Raw genomic sequence first — 17,658 nt, forward strand, 5'->3', positions numbered from 1 at the left:
AGTACAATCTCATTTACTTATAAGTCAAATTGAACTTGTTCACATCACATTCTTTATGCCCCCAAAAATAGCACACTCTTTCCAATCAAATTCCTCTTCTAATCTTTCATAGCAGAATCTATCTAGATTATGTGGCTTTTGACCTCTTGCTGTTTAACTTATTTACATTGGATTTTTGCAGTCAAATATTATAAGAAAGAATAAAGAGTCACATAAATGGTTCAGAAGGGAGCTGTATGCAATGCACAGGATGTGCCACTTGGTTGATTCCATTTTTCTTCTTTGAGATCATGGATATCATGACATGTGATTTTCAAACTGCACAGTCTCTTTCTCTTTCTCCATAACTTGCCTGTCTCTTAAAAAACACTGTATCAAATTCCTGAAATTTGACATAATCCATTTGTATTAACTAAACATAAAATATATTACCTTCTTGCAATACATTAGATTTTCTTTCTTATCATACTATGCTTCACTTACATGTGGGTGCTGCTCTCATTTGTTCAGCATAGTGATTAAAGAGTTTTCTCTGGAATCAGATTTATACATTCAATTCTAGACTCTGCCACATTTTGCTAAGTGTCCTTGGGCAGATCATTCACCTGTTTTGCCTCAAAGTTTTCATATGTAAATAGAGGTTAATTAGTATCTATCACACAGGAGTGTTGTGATAACAAAATTAGTTTACTGATGAGAAGCATTTAAAATAATCTTTGCACTCAATAAATATTCAGAGCTAACCACTTAAAAGTAGCTATTTAAAAACTGTTTTCAGGTGAATATTGTGAGTTCCAAGTATGCCACTTCTGTAGAATTAGGGGGAAAAAGTGAAAAAGAGTAATAAAATACAATTTTTAAAAAAATATATATGACATCTAATATAAATTTATAATTAATCATTTTGGCCATTTTATTTAGTTATTTTTTTCTTAAACTTGGGGATATTTGAATAAAAATTAAGATTTAACTAATCTGCTTTTTCCATGATAGCCTTTGGATAATTTTCTTAACCTCTTTTTAGCTTAGTTTCTTCAAGGGTAATTGTTTCTATATCAAGTAAACACTGGGGGAATTGGTAATTTAATACATGCAGAAAACTCAATAAATATTACTCTTTAAAAGAGGAGTTAAAAGAGAAACATTCACAATTTTATATGATTCAACTCAGTAGTTACTGTACAATATACTCTCACTCATAATTCACTCTAATCTGGGCATTTTTATTGTGGTGGTGGACATTATAAAACAGAACAAAGCAAAGAACAGGAAAAGGAAGAAGAAAGCATCCAAGAAATGACTGTGAAATTGAACTTAATTTTAGGCTACTTCGTGTAGAGACTTTACTGAATCAGGTTAATTATTTTGGTGTATGATCCATGGCAGTAAGGCTTGCAGGAAGAATGAAGGCACTTACTGTCTGGTGAGTACCTCCTATGTGCATGATGACTTTCATGTGTCAATAACATTATTATGAATAATAATCCATGCATGCATGCATGACAAGTTGCTTCAGTTGTGTCCCACTCTTTGCAAGGTATGGACTGTAGCCTTCCAGGTTCTTCTGTCCATGGGGATTTTTTAAGCAAGAATACTGGAGTGGGTTGCCATACCCTCCTCCAGAGGATCTTCTTGACCCAAGGATAAAACATATGACTCTCATGTCTCCTGCACTGGCAGGTAGGTTCTTTACCACGAGCCACTTGGGAAGCCAATAAATAATAAGTAATGCTTATTAAGCATTAACGATTTGCCAGACACCACATTAAGATGGCTGTGGGCCTGTGTGTTCAGTTGCTCAGTTGTGTCTGACTCTTTGTGACCCCATGGACTGTAGCCTGCCAGGCTGCTCTACCCATGGGATTATCCTGGCAAGAATACTGGAGTGGGTTGCCATTTCCTCCTCCTCATGATTTCCCAACCCAGGTATTAAACATGGGTCTCCTGTGACTCTTGTGTTGACAGACAGACTCTTTACCACTGAGCCACAGGGGAAGCTTGTTAAGATGGGTTAGGTTAAGTAAAGTTGCTCACTCAGTTGTGTCCAACTCTTTGCGACCCAGTGGACTGTAACCCACCAGGCTCCTCCGTCCATGGGATTCTCCAGGCAAGAATACTGGAGTGGGTTTCCATTTCCTTCATACATTTAATCCTCTAAACAATCCTAAGAAACATTACTTTTTAAATATTATTAATCCATGTCTAGTCCTCAGTAAAACTCCAGAAGCTATGATTTGTTTTTATTTGTTTTTGTTTATTTTATTGAATTAAAGTTGATTTAAGTGTTAATTTCCACAGTACAGCAAAGTGAATCAGTTATACATATGTCTATATATACATATATACTTTTTTCATGCTCCTTTTCATTATGCTTCATCAGGGGAAATTGAATATAGTTCCCTGTGCTATATGTAGGAACTTGTTTATCAGTTCTATATATAACATTGATCGTTTACATTTGCAAACCCCAAACTCTCAATCCACTGTCCACTCTTGGAAACACAAGTATATTCTCTATATCTGTCAATCTGTTTCTGTTTCATAGAGTTCATTTGTGTCATAGTTCAGATTCCACCTATAAGTGATATGGTATTTTTCTTTCTTTTTCTAACTTACTTCACTTAGTATGATTATCTCTAGGTTCATCCATGTTGCTACAATGGCATTATTTCATTTTTTGTTGTTGAGAAACCACTGCACTATTTTTCACAGTGGCTATACCTATTTACATTCCAACCAACAGTGTAGGAGGGTTCCGTTTTAACCCTTTTCAGCATTTGTTATTGGTAAACTTTTTAATGATGGCCATTCTGATCGGTGTGAGTTAGTGCCTCACTGTAGTTATGCTTTGCGTATCTCTAGAAATTAGCGATGTTGAGCATCTTTTCACATGCCTGTTGGCCATCTGTATGACTTCTTTGAAGAAATGTCTATTTAGGTCATCTGCTCAGTTTTTGATTGAACGGTTTCTGTTGTTGTTGTTGCTACTGAGTTTTAAGATCAGTTTGTATATTTTAGAAATCAATCCTTTGTCACTCATATCATTTGTAAATATTTTCCCCCATTCCATAGTTTTCTTTTTCATTTTGCTTATGGTTTCTTTTGCTGTACAAAAGTTTGTAAGTTTGATAAGGTCCCATTTGTTTATCTTTTGTTTTTATTTCTATTGCCTTGGGAGTCTGGCCTGAGAAAACATTGATACAATTTATGTCACAGAATATTTTGCCTATGTTCTCTTCTAAGAGTTTTGTAGTGTCATGTCTTATATTTAAGTCTTTAAGCCATTTTGAGTTTATTTTTGTGTATGGTGTGAGAGTGTGTTTTAACTTCATTGATTTAGATGCAGCTGCCCAGCTTTTCCCGGAGAAGGCAATGGCAAGCCACTCCAGTACTCTTGCCTAGAAAATCCCATGGATGGAGGAGTCTGGTGGGCTGCAGTTTGTGGGGTTGCTACGAGTCAGACATGACTAAGCGACTTCACTTTCACTTTTCACTTTCACACATTGGAGAAGGAAATGGCAACCCATTCCAGTGTTCTTGCCTGGAGAATCCCAGGGACGGGGGAGCCTGGTGGGCTTCAGTCTATGGGGTCACACAGAGTCGGACACGACTGAAGTGACGCAGCAGCAGCAGCAGCCCAACTTTCCCAACATCACTTGCTGAAGATACTGTTTTCTCCATTGGATATTCTTGCTTCCTTTGTGTAAGATTAACCATAGAAGTGTAGGTTTATTTCTGGGCTCTCTATTCAGTTCCATGGATCCATATATCTGTTTTTATGTCAATACCACACTGTTTTGATTACTGTAGCTTTATAGTATTGTGAAGCAATTATTTTATTGTTTTATGTTATTGTTTCCCAAAGCAAACAAAAATTATTTTGAGTCCCAAAATGTAAAACTTTGTCCTTATATAATATGCAAAATCTAATACCTTTGTCCAAGATCACAGAGGTATCCAGTGAAAAAGCTGGAATTCATATCCTGAGTTATCTAACCAAGTGACTGTACTCATCATCATATATATACTACCTCCATAAAATTCTCATCTTAAAATTATGAAGTAAATATACTTTCATTTCAGTAGGGAAACTGAAGTTTAAGTGTTTGATTTCCTGAAATACATTTTTTTAATCAGAAAATACAGTATATGCAAAATATATTTAGCTAGTATATCTAGTACATATTAAGTCATCAACACATTTTTAATCATTTTTAATATTATTATTTTTATTTCAGGGATTCAACCAGTTTTGGAAAAGCTAGAATTTCAGCCCAAGACTGTGTTCTAAATGTATTTACAATGTATGTTCAAATGAACATACATCCAATGTTCCAGTGCTATCAGTTTTGTAGGCTGAAACTGATTCAGCTTTCCTGGTTAACAGGGAAAGACAATCTTGCTTTTTTGGTTAATTTCTCATATATATAGAAAAAATTCAGAAGGATCACTTTTTAAAGACACTTGCCTCAGACTATATTAATATCTGTTCTACTGAAAAATCCTATTATTTCTAGTTGTACCTTTTAGCTTTCTTCTCAAAGTTCACACTGCTGATCAATGAATCAGAATATTTTCTTTTCTGTTCATACTCGTTACTTTTTACATCATGCTGAGTTGTGCTCCAAGGAGATATTAGGACTTTAATATTAAACTTAAAGCATTATTATCTAGCAGCCAATAAACTCAGATATTCAATTTTATCATTTAACAGGTAGTGAAATAAGTACACTGGAACTTTGTGGTAGTAGTTTGTAGACTCATACATATTGTGATACTACCAACCTTGATAGTATATTAAAAAGCAGAGACATTACTTTGTCAACCAAGGTCCGTCTAGTCAAGGCTATGGTTTTTCCCGTGGTCATGTATGGATGTGAGAGTTGGACTGTGAAGAAAGCTGATCGCCGAAGAATCGATGCTTTTGAACTGTGGTGTTGGAGAAGACTCTTGAGAGTCCCTTGGACTGCAAGGAGATCCAACCAGTCCATTCTAAGGGAGATCAATCCTGGGTGTTCATTGGAGGGACTGATGCTAAAGCTGAAACTGCAATACTTTGGCCACCTCATGCGACGAGTTGACTCACTGGAAAAGACTCTGATGCTGGGAAAGGTTGGGGGCGGGAGGAGAAGGGGACGACAGAGAATGAGATGGCTGGATGGCATCATCGACTCTGTGGACATGAGTTTGAGTGTACTCCGGGAGTTGGTGATGGACAGGGAGGCCTGGCGTGCTGTGGTTCATGGGGTCGCGGAGAGTCGGACACGACTGAGAGACTGAACTGAACTGAACTGAACCTCTAAATTATTCTAGGGGAAAAGGATGGCTTGATGGAAAGAGAACAGATTTTGGCATTTGGGCAGACTTGGTCTCATACATACTCCTTGTGTGAGATGTAAAATATTACTTTAATTTTGGATTGGTGTCTGATTTTCCCTATAAAATGGGGTTTATGAAATCTACTTTACATGTGTTGAGTATTAAGATAATATATGAAATGTCACTCTATAAGTAGTAGACATAAAGTAATTTCTCAATCTTGCATCCACGTATATAATAACCTTTGTATTCTCAACTCATTGTTTATGTTAATAAGTTTGTGAGAGAGTTTGGAGATTGTTTTGATGGAAATAAAATGATCCCTTAGTATTTTATTAATTAATGTTTCTAATAATAGCAGAATTTTCTGTGGCATCATTATTACCATCACCATCATCATCAAATCTGTCCTCACTAGCTTAATGGAAATCTGCAATGATCCATAAATCTACATGAAAGACTAATTATGTAGATACTATTGATATTTTATTAGCAACATAGTTGCAGGTATCTTTACAAAAAATAATTTTAAGAGAAGATTTTACTTTTATCCATTAAACAATTGAAGATATATCTATTTTCATTTTTTTAAAAAATATGGCTTTAACTTCAGTTATGTCATTGGACTCAGAAAGGAACATTCAATCATGTTTAATGGAAATAACTTATTAAATATTGTAGAGAGATGACTTTGATGATACTCTCATTAATTGAAGGTTGCCATAACAACTGAAGGTCTGCATTCACCACCTCATAGTTACAAAGGGAACTAGCTGTCCTATATCACCTTTATTATAATTCTTAACACTTGCACATGTGTGGTATGCCTAATTTATGTCAAAATGATATTGAGGTGAAAAAGACATGATAAAAATTCAAATATGGGGACTTATGTCCATTTTATTCTTACAGCATATCACAAATTTAATTCATTTTCTCTGCCTCTGAATATCCTAGAATATATTTATAATTTTCAAATACATAATTGTACCCAGGCAGTGCTCATCAGATTGGATGCATATGAATGTATTATATATAAACATATTTTTATATAATATAGCCTTAACTCTATTATATCTTTGTTTATGTAACACATGTATGGGGTAAGCAATAATAGATGTTTGTTGAATGAATACCATATTAGAAAATAAATAAGGAATTTAATTAACAAACGCAAAGAATTAATGTTCTCTGTAGAGCAGCATGAAGCAGGCCTTCCAGGGAAGTAGTGGCTATGTAGCTCAACCATCACTTTGCTGAGCCAGACATATGGCAAATCATTACATAGTTTCCACTATATAAAATATATACTGAATGCAAATCCCCACTCACATCAACTACTTTAAAATTTATCTCCATCCCCTTCTAGTGTTCTTTCCCCATCCTCAGGACTAGTAGTTATATTTGATTACACACAGAGACACACACACACACACAAAGTAGTGAATACTTTCATGGAATGAGAAAATTTCTCTTTGATTCTATTTTAGTATGGTCAAAAGCCCTTTTTTTACTCAAATGATTCACTACCTGTTGTTAACAACCCAGAATTCTCCCTTTTCTGTACTATTTATTTACATAGCTGAATTTTATTAATATTACAAAATTCTTCGTTAGAAAAGCAAAGTTTCAATTAGTCATTTACACTTTTGTTCAAATATTATAATAGGATATACACTTCCCTGACCCACCAGACCTGCCTGTCTTGCCTGAATATGTGAGCTTGTTTTACTCTGCCTCCATAGCTTCAGACATAATGGCTTTTTCTCATGTGTGAAAACATATTCTACTTTTTCCTATCTTGATTCTATCTTGTATGTTCCTTACTTGATTTGAACTGTATGCATCTCAGTTTGAAAGAGGATTTACCCAGGCAGATATAGCCAAGAATATGGAGCTTCTTCCCACAACAACTTCCAGTTTAGGGGGATGGTACTTGCGGGATAGGCAGGTGACCAGCATGTCTCATCCACCTCCACCCCATGTTGCAGAAGCGTTATTTTAGGAATGTACACCTGAGACACATGAATGTACACCTGAAAAAGTTGGCTTAAAACTCAACACTCAGAAAACTAAGATCATGTCATCTGGTCCCATCACTTCCTGGCAAATAGGTGGGGAAACAGTGACAGACTTTATTTTTTGGGCTCCAAAATCACTACAGATGGTGCTCCTTGGAAGAAAAGTCGTGACAACCTAGACAGCATATTAAAAAGTAGAGACATTACTTTGCCACCAAAGGCCCATCTAATCAAGGCTATGGTTTTTCCAGTAGTCATGTATAGATGTGAGAGTTGGACTATAAAGAAAGCTGAGGGCTGGAGAATTGATGCTTTTGAACTGTGATGTTGGGGAAGACTCTTGAGAGTCCCTTGGACTGCAAGAAGATCCATCCAGTCCATCCTAAAGGAAATCAGTCCTGAATGTTGATTGGAAGGACTGATGCTGAAGCTGAAACTCCAGTACTTTGGCCACCTGATGCAAAAAACTGACTCATTTGAAAAGACCCTGGTGCTGGGAAAGATTGAAGGCGAGAGGAGAAGGGGACAACAGAGGATGAAATTGTTGGATGGCATCACCGACAGTTTGGTGATTGAGTCACTCACTCACTGAATTTGGTTAGGCTCCAGGAGTTGGTGATGAACAGGGAGGGCTGTTGTGCTGAAGTTCATGGTGTCGCAAAAACCTGGGCACTGAACTGAACTGAACACCTGACACATGTGGGGCTCCCTCCCTCTACTCAGCCTCCACTTGTAATATGAAAGACTATTAAAGACATGACAGGTCAGGACACTAGGCTTTATTGCCCTTAGCCTATCTGTCACTCAGGGTGGAAGTTCCACCCCAGGAGAGGCAAGCTAAGGAGATCAGGGACTGCCATCATCAGTCAGTGCCTTAATAGTGAAGCATGTTTGTCATCTTGAGAGAAGGCCAGATTAAAAAAAAAAATAAAGTCCTTAAACCTGGGGTGAGATATACGTGGCAAGTTTCTATAATCAGTTCTTATTTCTGTCTGCTTGTTGCTTTCCTAGTATCATTCAGTTCAGAACCACACAATCTAAATTTTAGAAGAAATGCCTCGTCATTTTTTCCTAGAGCTCTTAGAATCTTCTTTATTTCTTGATCCTTCCTGTTGCCATTTTCATTGCTAAAGAGAAAAAAAAGAAAAACAACTTTCTCACTTTCTTTCTAAATCCATGGATCCAAACTACTGTTAGATATATCAATATTTTCAAAGAAAACATAAAATTATTATTTGAAGCACTTTTCAAAGTACATGTCACCCATTAAGAAGTACTTGTTTAATATTCTAGCATGGATAGCACAAATATTTTGAGCACATTTATCAAAGTTGGAGATCAAGTTTTTTTCTTTATAGCGTGTTAATGTATTTGGTGGTTTAGTTGCTAAGTTGTGTCCGACTCGAGATTTCATGAACTGTAGCCCTCCAGGTTCCTCACTCCATAGGATTTTTTCAGACAAGAATATTGGAGTGGGTTGAATTTTCCTTCTCCAGAAGATCTTCTCAGTCCAGGGATTGAATAAGGGTGTCCTGCATTGCAGGCAGATTCTTTACCATATGAGCCATCAGGAAATACATTTAGTTGTTAAAATTCAGTTTTAGTGTAATTCATCCTTTTAGTCTGCTCAGGCTGCCATCAGTTCACTTCAGTCTCTCATTCATGCCTGACTCTTTGCGACCCCATTGACTGCAGCATGCCAGACTTCCCTGCCCATAACCAGCTCCAGGAGCTTGCTCAAACTCATGTCCATATAGTAGGTGATGCCATCCAACCATCTCATCCTCTGTCATCCCCTATGTCAGGCTGCCATACGTCACACCCTAGGCCAGGCTGCCATAACAAATTATTATACCTCTTGAGAAACCTATATGCAGGTCAGGAAGCAACAGTTAGAACTGGACATGGAACAGACTGGCTCCAAATAGGAAAAGGAGTATGTCAAAGCTGTATATTGTAACCCTGCTTATTTAACTTATACACAGAGTACATCATGAGAAACACTGGGCTGGAAGAAGCACAAGCTGGAATCAAGATTGCCGGGAGAAATATCAATAACCTCAGATATACAGATGACACCACCCTTATGGCAGAAAGTGAAGAGGAACTCAAAAGCCTCTTGATGAAAGTAAAAGAGGAGAGTGAAAAAGTTGACTTGAAGTTCAACATTCAGAAAACTAAGATCATGGCATCTTGTGCCATCACTTCATGGGAAATAGATGGGGACACAGTAGAAACAGTGGCAGACTTTATTTTTCTGGGCTCCAAAATCACTGCAGATGGTGATTGCAGCCATTAAATTAAAAGACGCTTATTCCTTGAAAGGAAAGTTATGACCAACCTAGATAGCATATTAAAAAGCAGAGACTTTGCCAACAAAGGTCCGTCTAGTCAAGGCTATGGTTTTTCCTGTGCTCATGTATGGATGTGAGATTTGGACTGTGAAGAAAGCTGATTGCCAAGAATTGATGCTTTTGAACTGTGGTGTTGGAGAAGACTCTTGAGAGTCCCTTGGAGAGTCGAACCAGTCCATCCTAAAGGAGATCAGTCCTGGGTGTTCATTGGAAGGACTGACACTAAAGCTGAAACTCCAGTACTTTAGCCACCTCATGCGAAGAGTTGACTCATTGGAAAAGACCCTTATGCTGGGAGGGATTGGAGGCAGGAGGAGGAGGGGACGACAGAGGATGAGATGGCTGGATGGTATCACCAACTCGAAGCACATGAGTTTGGTTGAACTCAGGGAGTTGGTGATGGACAGGGAGGCCTGGCATGCTACAATTCATGGGGTCACAAAGAGTCGGACACGACTGAGTGGCTGAACTGAACTGAGGTGGATTAAATAACAAGTTTATTTCTTACAGTTCTAGAGGCTGTTGCTGTTGCTGCTGCTAAGTCACTTCAGTCGTGTCCGACTCTGTGTGACCCCATAGACAGAAGCCCACCAGGCTCCCCCGTCCCTGGGATTCTCCAGGCAAGAACACTGGAGTGGGTTGCCATTTCCTTCTCCAATGTGTGAAAGTGAAAAGTGAAAGTGAAGTTGCTCAGTCGTGTCCGACCCTTAGCGACCCCATGGACTGCAGCCTACCAGGCTCCTCCATCCATGGGATTTTCTAGGCAAGAGTACTGGAGTGGCTTGCCATTGCCTTCTCTGAGAGGCTGTTAAGAAACCCAAGATTTAGAAACCCAAGATTTCCAACCCAAATCTTGGAAACCCAAGATCAAAATACAGCAAATAGGTTTCATCTGAGGACTCTTCTCTTGGTTTGTCAGTGGCGACCATCTTGCACTGTATTCAAATAACCTTTACTTTCTGCATTGTATATAGAGGAAGAGATGGTTCCATTCTTCTTCCTATAAGACTACCTATCTGATTAGAGTTTCTAAGATTACAGTTTCACTTTTAAGACCTCATTTAACCTCACTTTAAAAAACTTACTTTCAAGTACAATCCCATTGAGGGTGGTGATTTCAACCTAATTTGAGAGGAAAATCATCTATTTCTTAGCATTTAAATTGGGCTTTTATTGTGAATATGTAATGGAAGATTCAGTCCTTGCAACAGTAACAGTCTATTTTAATACTTCATATCCTTGAAAATGTTTAGTGGTGAGATTTCCTAGCCTGATGCAGTTTAATACTTGACCTCTCTTTCCTTTTAGAATGGTTGCCAAATGGTCTATAACCTCCGCTATGACTAATTTTATAGTCACTTTCATAGCAAAGCCATTATCTTTCAGCAGTTTCTGAATGATTTTCCAAGGATATTTCACATATGAAACCTGTAAACATTCCAATGTGATATTTGCTTCCAATTTCATTGTAGCATTTTCAAATATGCCATAAAATAGATTGACAAAGATTGAATTTAATACAGAGCTTTAATTTTTGCTTGGGTAATAGATCACAAATGGCAGAAATTATTATTAAAATGACCTAGATTAAAATACTTAACTTTATTCTAACATAATTTACATGTGCAAAACATCAAATATTTTAATGATTATAATAAATGCAAGTTGAATTGTTACTCTTTTCCTCTAAACTACTACAACTGATATTCACTAGAAATATCAACATGAAATTTTAACAAACTGTTTCATTAAGAGGGTTTTATTACCACCACTAGGATAGAAATAAAGCTAAGCAATAAAAAGACAGCATGGTAAAAAGATGCAGGAGAGCAAACAGTTTCAAGAGAGTTTGGGGGTAAATTAATTTATAGATAAAGATAATTTACAGATTAAGATAATAAATCTGAGTTTTTATCACTGTAATTAGTAATTTTTTTTTCATTGAAGATTGACTACATTTCTTGGGTATTAAATAATCACAACTGAAATATTTAGTAGTATATATAAATTTAAGATTTTAATACATAAGAGATTTTCCTTAACTAAATTTATGATCATAATTAGGAAGTTATTATTTTTCAAGTGTGTTATCTTGAATTACAAATATTTCTGACCATGTAATTAGTGTTACTTATCTGAGATAAGTGACAGCTCTTTGGTTTTGCCATTTATTATATCAAAATGCATTCAGATTTATAAAATATATCTATTTTAACTTTACTTTGCAATTACAACTTAAAACCTTCATGGCAACAAATCAAATGTATATTTTAATGTTAGAAGTGGAAACATTTTCACATAACTTGATGTTTCTATACATTAATATTTTACTGTTCTTGACTGTTTTTTGTATACTATTTCTTCTTAATTTGGCTAGTGAATATGACAAGCATAAGTAGAATTTGTTCTGTATTGGAATATTCAAAGAAGCGTAGATAACCTGTTCTTATTAAACTAAATTGAAGGAGTTGGTGATGGGAAGGGTGGCCTGGTGTGCTTCAGTCCATGGGGTCACAAAGAGTCAGATACGACTGAGCGACTGGACTGAACTGAACTGAAATTGAAGGAAAACATTTCTGCTTACTCTAAATCATGTATCTCCAGAAGTTCCCTTCATTCAAACAGTATAATTTCTTATTTGGACCTTCAATGAAAGAGAACGTGAATTGGGACCTAGATGCTAACACTTACTTTTTGTGGTCCACATTCTAGGTTAAAGGCGAAGAGTAAGTGAAGTCACTCAGTCGTGTCCGACTCTTTGCAACCCCATGGACTGTAACCTACCAGGCTCCTCCGTCTTTGGGATTTTCCAGTCAAGAGTACTGGAGTGGGTTGCCATTTCCTTCTCCAGGGGATCTTCCTGACCCAGGGATCGGACCTAGATCTCACGCATTGTAGGCAGACGCTTTACCGTCTGAGCCACCAGGTTAAGGGTAGGAGGCACATAAAGACTATCTTGAGACATATCCCTGATACTTGGGCCTTGATAGAAACTGCTACAGTTGATTCAGGATAAGAGAAAAACATAAAGGAGATAAAACTAACTCATATAGGAAGGAGAATTAAAGGTCTAACCTTCATATTTCTTCATATATGAAGAAGTCAGCAAGCTTTAACAACAAGAATGCAGTTTTTAAAGGAGAATTATCCCAAATCAAAATCGAACTAGCTGTTTTGTAGATATTGATATATAGATTCAAAATTTATTTGAAAAGGTTGAAGAACAAAGTTAGAGTACTTAAACTACTTGACTTCAATATTTATAAAGCCACAGTGTAGCAATATATCTTAGAAGTGACAAAATAGACTTGTAGATCAATAGAATCAAATAAGAAGCCCAGAAATAAAACAGGACAAACATAGTTACTTGAGTTTTTGCAAAGGAGCAAAAGCAATTTAATGGAGAAAAAAATAAATGGTAATGGAAAAGTTGGAAATCCATATTCAATAACGTGAAAATGACATAGAAATGGAGCTCAAAACTTACTTTTTCAAAATATAAGTTCAATGTGTTAGGACTAGAGTAAATCATAGATTAAAATAGTTAGGAAATATTCGTTATTAACTGAAAATTTCTCTTTTTTTCTTTTTTCTTCCTAATTATGTATGTGAAGATTTGCCTTAACTATGGGTATTAGACAAAAAATTTAAATGACCCATTTTTTAATTCTGTTGTTTTACTAATGTGTAGATTTGTCATTTCACCTTTCAATATATATTAAATCAAATTTACATATTTACCTCTAAATATTTTTCTGATATACTTTGAGTTTTGCTATTTGACATTTTTTATTTAGTTTTATAGTGTTGAATTTCCATTATAATAATTCTCATGTATCCATCACTGATTTTAGAATTTTAAAATATTCGATTTTACTTTTAGCAAATTTTTAATACAATTAAAATATTTTACTATTTATTTTCATTGTTTTGCTCAGGTCTCTGATAATTATAGTAATTATGGTCTCTAAATTTTTTAATGTGGAAATATTTATTGAAATATGGTCATTTTGGAAAATCATCAAAGTGAAAGTGATCAGGAATCACAAAGTCAATTTAATAAATACAGATTTATAACTTTTAAGGATTTTCCTAAGATATAATAATTTTCTTTATTTTTAATGAAATATAGCTGACATAAAATATTTTGTTACTTTTAGGTGTACTATCGCATTTCCTGTATCCATTCATCTATCCATGAACATTTAGTTTGTATCCATACCTTAGCTACTGCAAATAATGCTACATACATTAGGTGCACATATCTTTTGGAATTAGTGTTTTTGTTATATTTTGGTAAATAAATGGAAACAAAATTTCTGGATCATATAACAGTTTTATTCTAAATATGTTGGAATTTCCATACTGTTTTCCTTAGTGGCTGTATCAGTTTACACTCCAACTAACAGTATACTGGGGTTCCCTTTTTCCCATGTCCATCAGTTCAGTTCAGTTCAGTTCAGTCGCTCAGTCGTGTCCGACTCTCCGCGACCCCATGAATCACAGCACGCCAGGCCTCCCTGTCCATCACCAACTCCCGGAGTTCACTCAGACTCATGTCCACAGAGTCGGTGATGCCATCCAGCCATCTCATTCTCCGTCGTCCCCTTCTCCTCCCGCCCCCAACCTTTCCCAGCATCAGAGTCTTTTCCAGTGAGTCAACTCGTCGCATGAGGTGGCCAAAGTATTGCAGTTTCAGCCTTAGTATCAGACCTTCCAATGAACACCCAGGATCAATCTCCTTTAGAATGGACTGGTTGGATCTCCTTGCAGTATAAGGGACTCTCAACAGTCTTCTCCAACACCACAGTTCAAAAGCATCGATTCTTCGGCGATCAGCTTTCTTCACAGTCCAACTCTCACATCCATACATGACCACGGGAAAAACCATTGCCTTGACTAGACGGACCTTGGTTGGCAAAGTAATGTCTCTGCTTTTTAATATACTATCAAGGTTGGTCATAACTTTCCTTCCAAGGAGCAAGCGTCTTTTAATTTCATGGCTGCAATCAGCATCTGCAGTTATTTTGGAGCCAAAAAAAAATAAAGTCTGACACTGTTTCCACTGTTTCCCCATCTATTTCCCATGAAGTGATGGGACCAGATGCCATGATCTTTGTTTTCTGAATGTTGATCTTCAAGCCAACCTTTTCACTCTCCTCTTTCACTTTCATCAAGAGGCTTTTGAGTTCCTCTTCACTTTCTGCCATAAGGGTAGTGTCATCTGCATATCTGAGGTTATTGATATTTCTCCCGGCAATCTTGATTCCAGCTTGTGCTTCTTCCAGCCCAGCGTTCCTCATGATGTACTCTGCATATAAGTTAAATAAGCAAGGTGACAATATACAACCTTGACGTACACCTTTTCCTATTTGGAACCAGTCTGTTGTTCCATGTCCAGTTCTAACTATTGCTTCCTGACCTGCATACAGGTTTCTCAAGAGGCAGGTGAGGTGGTCTGGGATTCCCATCTCTTTCAGAATGTTCCACAGTTTATTGTGATCCACACAGTCAAAGGCTTTGGCATACAAGTATTTATTTATTGTTGTGGTTTTTTCCCCTCTGACAATAGCCATTCTATGGGTGTGAGGTGATTTTATGATTTTTGGTTTATATTTCTCTGATGATTAGTGATGTTGAGCACCTTTTCATGCACTTGTTGCCAGTCTGTATGTCATCTTCAGAAATATCTCTAGGTCATCTGTCCATTTGTTTTAATTGATTTGCTTTTGCAGTTGAGTTGTATGAATTTTTTTGTATATTCTTGTTATTAACTCCTTATTGGGTATACTGCTAGTAAGTATATTTTTATTCAGTTGACTGCCTTTCTACTTAAAGTTCATTTAAGATTTGTTTTAAAACTATTTTATTGGTGCTAAACTCTTTTAGATTTTACTCCTCTAAAAAACTTGATCTCTTCAAATCTGATTGATTACCCTGCCAGACAAGAGTATTCTTGGTTGTAGGTTTTTTCCTTTCTTCCCTTTAAATATATAGTGTCACTCCCTTCTGACCTGTAAGTTTTCTGTTTAAGAGTCATTTAAGAGTTTTCTTGTACATAAGTAGTTGCTTTTTCTTTGTTGCTTTTAAGATTCTCTCTGTAATATTTGCCACTTAAGTTATAATGTGCCTATGTATGAACCTCTTGAGATTCATCTTGTTTGGAGTTGTCTGTGCTTCCTAAACCTGGATGGAGCTAATATTTCTTCCAGTAAGTTATCTGCCTCTTTCTTTCTCTGTCTCTCTCTCTTCTTTTCATAGAATTTCTATGATGCAAATGTTAGTATAGTATACCGGAAGCTATATCATAGGTTTCTTAAACTATCCTCACATTAAGATACAGGATGCTCGGGGCTGGTGTACTGGGATGAACCAGAGGGATGGGATGGGGAGGGAGGTGGGAGGGGGTTCAACATGGGGAACACATGTATACCCAGGACAGATTCATGTCAGTGTATGGCAAAACCAATACAGTAAAGTAATTAGCCTCCAATTAAAATTAATAAATTAAAAAAAAAAAAGAACTAAATAGCAACAACAACAAATTACACTTTCTGTTCAGCTTGGGTGATTTTTGCTTCTCTTTCTTCCAGGTCACTTTTATGTTCCTTTGTGTCATGTAATCTACTGTTGGTACCTTCTGGTGTATTTTTTATTTCAGTTATTGTATTCTTCAGCTCTGTTTTGTTCTTCTTTATATTTTCTAACTCTTTGTTAAACTTCTCACTGCATTCATCCATGCTTATCCCAATTTTATTGAGCATCTTATCATCATTACCTAATGGGTAGATTGGGTATTTCTAATTTATTTAGTTCTCCTTCTGGGTTTGTACTTTGTTTCTTTGCATTAAGCATATTTCTCTTTCATTTTGCCTAATGCTCTATGATTATTTGTATATATTAGGTAGACTGGTTATGTCACCTGATCTGGGAGAAGTGACCTTACATAGAAGAAATGCTGTGGAACCCAGCAGCATACTCACCTCTGATCACTCGAACTATGTGCTATAGAGGCGCACCCCATGTGCTGCATGCACCTTTTTGTTGTGGGCATGATAGTAGGTGTGACTTGTCCCTGAGTGGCTACACAACCCAACTCGTGTGGTGACTGTGGGCCTGCTGAAGGGTGGGACAGTCTTCCTCCAAGATTGGCAGCATTTTCCTGGTCATGTTTGGTTGCTCTGAGCCTCCTGGTACATTGGGCAGGCTCCCAGAATGGCTGGCAGTGTGGTCTGAAGGCATGTACCTGCTTTGAGCTGGACCGTGGGCAGGGAAAACACTTATCATTAATAGGTTGGAAGGGGGATCCCCAAATAGCTCTTATCTGCACCCATGTCATCAAAGTGGATTGAGCTTCCCAAATTGCTATCTCCATCTCCAAGTGGAGTCCCAGTTGCCTCCACCTCTCCAAGAGGTTGTCCAAAAGCAGCAAGTAGATTTGACCTACACTCCTTTCAAATTACCTCTACCTTAGTTTTCAGAGCATGTGATATTTTGTGCACACTCTTTAAGAATGGTGTCTCTTCCCTATAACCCTCTGCTCTCCCAAGTGTAAGCCCCAGTGGTTTTCAAAGCCATGTGTTCTGGGGGCTCATCTTCCCAATGCTGGACCCCCAGCCTGGGAAGTGTAATGTGAGGTTCAGAACCCTCTCTCTTTGGGGAAGACCTCTGCAGTTCTGATATTTCTCTTGTTTGAAGGTTGCCAATTCAGGGTGTGGGTTCTGACTACACCATGTCTCTGCCCTTTTTACCTGTTTCTTTCTGGCAGTTTCTTTATATTTGGTTATGGAAAACCTATTATGCTATTCTTAAGATCATTCTCTTAAATAGTTGCTCTGTAAGTAAAATAGTAATTTCATGTGCCCATAAGAGGAGATGAGTTCAGGGTCTTGTATTCCACCATTTTGGCCAAAACAAGCACGTTGATATGTTATTGAAATTGCCTTACCTTTTGATTTGTTTTT

The sequence above is a fragment of the Moschus berezovskii genome, chromosome 10, assembly GCF_049115385.1.
Source record: "Moschus berezovskii isolate FMDL1 chromosome 10, NW_MosBer_1.0, whole genome shotgun sequence".
In the NCBI taxonomy this organism is placed as follows: Eukaryota; Metazoa; Chordata; class Mammalia; order Artiodactyla; family Moschidae; genus Moschus; species Moschus berezovskii.